The following is an 8076-nucleotide window of genomic DNA, read 5'->3' on the forward strand; positions in this document are numbered from 1 at the left end:
TGCTCAATTACATGGAAATCATTGTTAAATGAGTGATAAGCCTCCTCAGATTATAAGGTGTGAATAAATGTTATCAATATAGACACTCTAGAAATTATATAAATTTTCTGAACTTTGTATATGTCCTGGTATAATGTTATACTTTTACTTGTTATCTTAAAATGGGTGATGACTTAGAGGTCCAGGATAGGGAGGGAGGGGATATGAGGATATATGTATAAATACAGCTGATTCACTTTGGTGTACCTCAAAAATTGGCACAACAGTGTAAAGCAATTATATTACAATAAAGAGCTTTAAAAAAAATGTTGTATGTCACAACAACTTGGATAAGCTTCTTTGTCAAGAGGCATTGTAATCAGATCTCTAACCTTGCCTTTTTAAGACTATTATCATTCATAGGCAGCTAAGCTGATGTTTTGCAAAACTGACACATCTTCAAGAAGAGTCATAAAAAGCACGTTTGGACAAAAACAGGTTTCTGATAACTTTTAAATCATACTGCTGAACTAGATAAGATATTTTAAAAGTCTAATGGAAACTCTGATTTCATAAAACTGTTAGTAAAAAGGATTAATTATATAGGACTGAGTAAACTGATGAATATGGTTGTAATTTTTTGATTTTACCTGAAATATTACTGGCTTTTAATCTGTATTTATCCAGATGTAAGGAAATCTTTCCCCCAAGTATAGTTATGACACAGTCAGAACATTAAAATTAATACATAGGTTCAATTACAAATTAGGTAACAACAGGGTTAAGGGGTTTAATATTCCCTGCCCAAGGCTGATCAATTCCATTCCACAATCACCCTTCATTGCCCCCATACAGCAGGAAGTAGCCAAGAGCAGTCATCGCCCCTTTCTCCACAAGATTGTGGAATGGACATTGACAGTTGGGAACTGTAATAGGGAAGAACAAATCTGACTCCACATTAGATCTGCTTCTTTTACTTTAACCTTTGTATTCTACTGCTTTTGCTACAAGTTAATCACTAAAGGGATGTTGCCTATAGCTTAAAGTATACATAATGGTCCATTTCAGGGAACCCTGCCCCCATGCATGAATTTTTTTTAACTAATTAATTTATTTATTAGTTGTGTTGGGTCTTCATTGCTGTGTGTGGGCTTTCTCTAGTTGCAGTCAGTGGGGCCTAGTCATCGTTGCAGTGTGTGGGCTTCTCATTGTCATGGCTTCTCTTGTTGCAGAGCATGGGGTCTAGGCATGTGGACTTCTGTGGTTGTGGCACATGGGCTCAGAAGTTGTAGGCTCAGTGGTTTTGGTGCATGGGCTTAGTTGCTCTGCAGCATGTGGGATCTTCTCGAATCAGGGGTTGAACCCTTTCTCCTGCATTGGTAGGCAGATTCTTAACCACTGCACCACCAGGGAAGTCCCCATGGTTGAATGTGAGAATAAAATACCTTTGTTCAACTCACAGAGAACAAACTGACCCAGCCCACATATGAATGGCTGCAGGAAAGAAGAAATTAACACACCCCCTTCTAAGTCTGGCAAAAACCAGGAGATATTTGAAACAAGTGATAACCTACATTGTCTTTTTTGTTGTTTCTTGCATTAACAAATGTGTGACTGAGCCTTTGATAAAATGATAATATATAATTACATATGAGATCAATGATTGTAATAATGTAATTCTGGATATGTGAAGAAGCAACAAGAGGGAATATTTTCCTGGACCAAAACAGACTAATAAGACAGGTGGTCCAGAGATTTTTTTCACTGTTAATAAGGCCTAGTCCAGTGATAGCACATTGAGTGGCCTATCAATGAAATCTTTGTCAGATCTGAGAATGAGCATTCCTAACACTGTGGGACAAAATGGTCATGAAATGTACCCAAAACCATGGTCAAATTTATGGTCATGAAAGGGCCCTGCCAGCTGAAAATCAACACTTGCCATTTACCTCTCCACTGCAGCTACTGACCTTCAACACCCCTTGAAAGGAATTCAGGGTGGAGATCAGGAATTAGGCACTCTGTGCTCCGGGAAAAACTGGCAGAACAGGCCTTCAGATAGTTAGATATTTTCAGCAGATTTTATGAGTCCAAATTCTTACATTTTCTCATATCTAAAAAAGCATTAAAATAACTAATAGTGACATCTGCTTTGGCCATTGAGGAGAGCAATGCATTTGGAAGTAAAAATGGAGTAGCTGTGTCAGACTCAGATGCCAACAGCCATTCTCAAAGCAGTGTCTGGTGGGTACCTCTGTCAAGTTTATGATTAACCTCCTTATCTGAACCTTTATTACTTTCCTTGTTCAAAACTTGTTCCCCTGAAGATTGAGGAGTACCAAAGAAAAGGGGGGAATTGTAACTGAGCAGGACCCCATGTGGGCCTTCCCAGGACAGGCCTTCTCCCATATCCTCTGCTTTAGATCCTCTCTGAAATGCCTAGTATTTGATGCACATTTCCTGAGTTGTTTTGTAGATGTTAAAAAAAAATACCCTCTCCAACAAAGGGAAGATGTTAACTCCTTAATGACCATGAGCACATAGTCCCAGGCCTCCTGGAGCCTAAGGACTGATAATGTTAACCCCTGTGACACTACTGCCCTGTTACCTCACCATCAGCCAATCAGAGACTTGTGCACAAACTGATCACATACTGGGCAACACCCTGCCCTCACCTCGCTTTTAAAAGCATTTTGCCAAAACCCTTTGGGGAGCTCTGGGCTTTTTAGGGCATGAGCCACCCTGTCTCCTTGCATGGTCTTGCAATAAACTTTTCTCTGCTCCAAACTCTGACGTTTCAGTTTGTTTGGCCTCACTATGCATCAGGCACATGAACTCTTGTTACCAACCCCATAAAGTAAGAACTAGTATTATTTCTTTTTTACAGGTAAGGAAATGAAGGCACAGAGGCATTAAAAAATTTGCCCAAGAACACATAGCTAGTAAATACTGGAGCTATACTCAAACACATGGTTTTTAACAGTTACTTCCACGAGGTAAAATAGAGTGCTTCTTTTTAATGGAAAATATTTAATTAAACATGTTTATAGGTTATGGGAAAGGAGGTAGGGAAAACAGAGGCATTAAAAATAAAGGAAAGAGGGCTTCCCTGGTGGCACAGTGGTTAAGAATCCACCTGCCAATGCAGGGGACACGGGTTCGAGCCCTGGTCCAGTAGATCCCACATGCCACACAGCAACTAAGCCCGTGTACCACAACTACTGAGCACACGTGCCACAACTACTGAAGCCCATGCACCTAGAGCCCATGCTCCACAACAAGAGAAGCCACCGCAATGAGAAGCCCATGTATCACGACAAAGAGTAACCCCCGCTTGCCACAACTAGAGAATGCCTGCATGCAGCAACAAAGACCCAACACAGCCAAAAAAAATAAAGTGAATAAATTTTAAAAAACAAAAATAAAAAAACAAAAGAAAGAGAATAGGAAATAATGGACACATTTCCTATCCTAGAGGAGACAGAAAGAATAGAATTAAGAGTGCAATTGGAAGAATGAATCTTGAATAAGACAAGAAATAAATGTATAATAAGGTAAAGCCTTGAATGAAAAATTTGCTATATATTACACAAGCTTTCTTAGGCCTCACCTTCAGCCTGTGGATATTAATAAGACTTACATTAATAGCAATAACTCAAATTTCAATGGTTTCTGTTTCCATATATTCTTGAAGTATATCCAGCTCCCTGAAAAATGTTTCCCTTAATATTTCCTGGGGGAAATATTAAATATCATTATTTCCCAAGGTGGAGGGCATTCTTTCATAATGTAATCACAAACAATCCAGTTAGCTGCATACATAATCTGCTATTTCTTTCCTTTTCTCTTCCTCTAGACTCCTTTTCCCGATGTCTTTTAGGCTCCATTATCTCCTGCTACAAGGAATGAATTTGGAGCCCTTAAGAAGTCAAAAACCACACGCTAAAGTGTAAAACTTCTGTCTCTTCTTCTGGGTCACATCTATTAGAGGGAAAGCAAAGTGATACTTCTAGAACCCCAATGACTTAAAGACTTTTACTAGAACATTTTTTTCAGTTTTTGTTTTTGTTGTTGGTGGTGGTGGTAGTGCTGTTTTGTTTTGTTTTCATTTTTAAATTTGCAGGCCACCCCCCCACCCCCCCGCCCCAGGTTTTAGAATTGAGTCTAGTAGAAATTGGGTTGGGTGACAACTTGAGAGAGATCGCTCATAAAATTACTTTGCATAAAAATTGCTTCCCTCCTATGACAAATAAGAATGTTATTTAATAAGTCTGGCCTTGTGTAACTTTTTCTCTGCTTTCATTCAAATAGACTTAAGTTCAAACTGAGTCCCCTGCTACATAAGGATAAATGTACAGTTCCGAATGCTGTTTCTCCAAATCAATTGTAGAACAATTGGGTATTTTTAAGTCAAGGATCTTTTGGTTGGAAATAATAGAAACTTATTCCAACTAGGTTAAATAAAAAGGAAGATTTATGAGAAGAATCCAGTGCAGGTCAACAGTATGAAGTGTAGTTTATCCTCCAAAAAGATAGGAACTGGTTAATTTATTTGATATACTAGCAGTATTTGATGTAGTTTATCACTTTTTACTCCATGAAATGCTTTCTTCACTTGATTCCTAGGACAGTATGCTTTCCTGGGTTTCCTCCTATCTTACTCACTGCTCTGTTTCACTTTTCTTCTCTGGTCCCTCCTCATCTTCCTAACCTGTAAACCATTGGTGTTCAAACTTTAGCATATATCAGAGTCACTTGGAAGACATTAAAATACAGCTTGCTGGGCACCACCCCCAGAATTTCTGATTCAGTAGGTCAGGAATAGGGTAGGAAAATGTACATTTCCCATGTGTTGCTGATGTGCTGGTCTAGGGACCACACTTTGAGAACAACTGCTTCAAATGATGGAGCCAGAGTCCAGTCCTTAGACAATTTCTCTATTTACATACACTGTCTCAGTGATTTCATCCAGTCTCATGGTTTTCAAAAGTAGTTATACACTGATGTCTTCCAAATTTGAATCTCTAACTCAGACCTCTCCACTGAAAGTTTGTATCTTTTTTTTTAAAAGGCTATTCTTTATTTTATTTATTTTATTTTGGTTTTTTATTTACTGGCTGCATTGGGTCTTCGTTGCTGTGCGTGAGCTTTCTCTAGTTGTGGCCAGTGGGGACTACTCTTCGTTGTGGTGTGCAGGCTTCTTATTGTGGTGGCTTCTCTTGTTGTGGAGCACAGACTGTAGGTGCGCAGGCTTCAGTAGTTGTGGCTAGCAGGCTGTAGAGCACAGGTGCAGTAGTTGTGGCACACAAGCTTAGTTGCTCCACAGCATGTGGGATCTTCCTGGACCAGGGATTGAACCCGTGTCCCCTGCGTTGGCAGGTGAATTCTTAACCACTGCGCCACCAGGGAAGTACCCTGTGTAACTGACTATCTACTTGACATCTCTACTCAAATATACAATGGTCATCAGAAATTTAATTTTTCAAGACCAAACTCTTTCTAAAAGATTTTTTTTAATTGAAGTATAGTTGATTTACAGTGTTGTGTTAATTATTGCTGTATAGCAAAGTGACTCAGTTATACATATATATATATATATACACATATATATATATACATTCTTTTTCATATTCTTTTCCATTATGGTTTATTTCAGGATATTGAATATAATTCCCTGTGTTATACAGTAGGACCTGGTCATTTATCCATTCTATATATACCAGTTTTCATCTGCTAATCCCAAACTCCCAGTCTATCCCTGTCCCACCTTCCTCCCCCAAGACCAAATTCTTATCTTACTGAAACCAAGCAGGACTCCTGGGTACAAAAGCCTTTCTGTGTCCCTGTTTCTTATTTGCAGGAAAAGGCTTCAGCCTCCTGATCTTCCCGAATGTCAAAGGGCAGATTCAAACAGTTGCTAATCAGTACAGTAAGGGAATGCAGAAACAAAGCAGGAATAATCAAGAAATAGTAGCACAGGGTCCTGATTTCTCCTCAAGGGATATCCATAACAATATCTTTCCCCTTTTCTGCAGGAACTCACACCCTCACCCTAGTGGAGGATGGTAACTTCAGGCTGAGTGCAAGATTCCTGGAACACCACCCTGTTACCTCCTCATCAACCAATCAGAAGAAAGTCACACACCCTGCAGCTCTCACCCTAAATTTTGCCTATAAAAACTTTTCCCTGAAAACCATCTGGGAGTTCTGGATTTTGGGGCATGAGCCACCCATTCTCCTTGCTTGGCCCTGCAATAAGCTTTTCTCTGCTCCAAACTCTGATGTTTTGGTTTGGCCAGCACACAAACTTATGTTTGGTAACATTACCTCACAAAATCTGCTCCTCCCATGTTCTGCCTCATTTCATTAAATGGAAACTCCATTATTCTATTTGCTCAGCACAAAAGTTTTGAAGTCATTCTTGAGTATTTCCCTTCCTCCACATCCTATATCCAGTCCATCTGCAAATCCTGTGAACACTATCTTCAAAATATATCCAGAATTTCATCACCACTTCTCACCACCTCTACTACTACCATCTTGATTCAAGCTGGCATCATTTCTTGCCTGGATTATTGAAATAGATTTCTAACTTATCATCTTACTTCTGACCTGGTTTACTATGTCTAAAGTCCACACAGAAGCTAAAATGAGGCTTTTAAAATACCAGTCACCTGTCCAGCAAATGAAACTCTTTTCTATTTTGGGGAAAATCCTACCTTTAGATTCGTATTGGGAGGCAGATCCTGTCTCCCATTATAGCCCAAGAAAATTCTCAAGAAACTAGAGCAAAAAAATTATGACTTAGACTTGGCCTACATGGAATCTGGCATCAGTACAACACAGATAGTGTAGAATTCATCATGGCCACAATAGCCAGTTTCCAGGGGCATCAATGGCAGTGGTGCAAGTTTCAGAATCAGTGCATGGCAGTGGTGTCTGCATCAGATTAATTTTGAGATGTGATTTTTGTTGCAATTCTGATTTTTTAGCCTCTCTTGTGTTGACTGAAAATAATGCACAATCTAAACGTTGAGAATTATGTTTTATTTGGGACGTTACCGAGGACTATAGCCCAAGAAGGCAGCCTTTCCTATAGTTCTGAGGGACTGTTCAAAAGAGGTAAGGGAGGAGCCAGGATATATAGGAGTTTTTGCAGAAAAATAATCACATGTAGCTGGACATCAAAAGATTACTACTAGGAATTCCCTAGCCGTCCAGTGGTTAGGACTCTGAGCTTTCACTGCTAAGGGTACAGGTTCAAGCCCTGATCAGGGAACTAAGATCCTGCAAGCTGTGTGGCCTGGCAAAAAAAAAAAAAAAAAAAGAAGAAGAAGAAGAAGACAATATCTGAGGTTTAAGCATTTTGGACATACATCTATACTTAAAAAAATATTACTGCTAATCACAAAAAACAGATATCTCAAGTTAATGCTTTTCTATATATGGGAAAATGCAAGTGTCCAGGCTCATTGAAATTATTCCTTTGATATACATCTTAACTATCTAGGGCTAGTATCCTATTTTTCTCTATCCTGAATTCCCCCCAGGGTATGCCGCAGGGGGGCTGCTGCAGCAGCTGATGGCTTTATGGCTGCAATATCCTTTGTTTACTGAAGTGGCAGGTGACATTCTTTGTCCACACTTGATTCCTTCACTTTTTCTTGAGCCTGGTTCTTAACAGTCCCAGGCTAGTCCTTGAACTACCCAACTGATATTCAATAAATTCTTTCCATGCTTAAGGCAACTAGAGTTTGTCACATTCAATTAAGAACCCTGTTCCTCTTGGCATCAATAAAAATATCCAGCATAAGTGTGGTTGAACCCAAGTTCATATGCCCAATGAATAGTGAGGCCAAGTAAACCAAAAGGTTGGAGTTTGGAGCAGAGAAAGGTTTATTGCAAAGGCCGAGCAATTAGTATAGGCAGCTCATGCTCCAAAGACACAAACTCCTAGGGAAGAGTTTTTAAAGGCAAAATTGGGGGGAGGAATAAAGTCTTGCCTGAATTTCTTGTCTGGCCTCTGATCAGTTTCTATTGATTAAGGAGGCCAAGAACCCTGGTCAGTAACATATGTATAACTGAGTCACTTTGCTG

This window comes from Hippopotamus amphibius, chromosome X (genome assembly GCF_030028045.1).
Source record: "Hippopotamus amphibius kiboko isolate mHipAmp2 chromosome X, mHipAmp2.hap2, whole genome shotgun sequence".
Lineage (NCBI taxonomy): Eukaryota > Metazoa > Chordata > Mammalia > Artiodactyla > Hippopotamidae > Hippopotamus > Hippopotamus amphibius.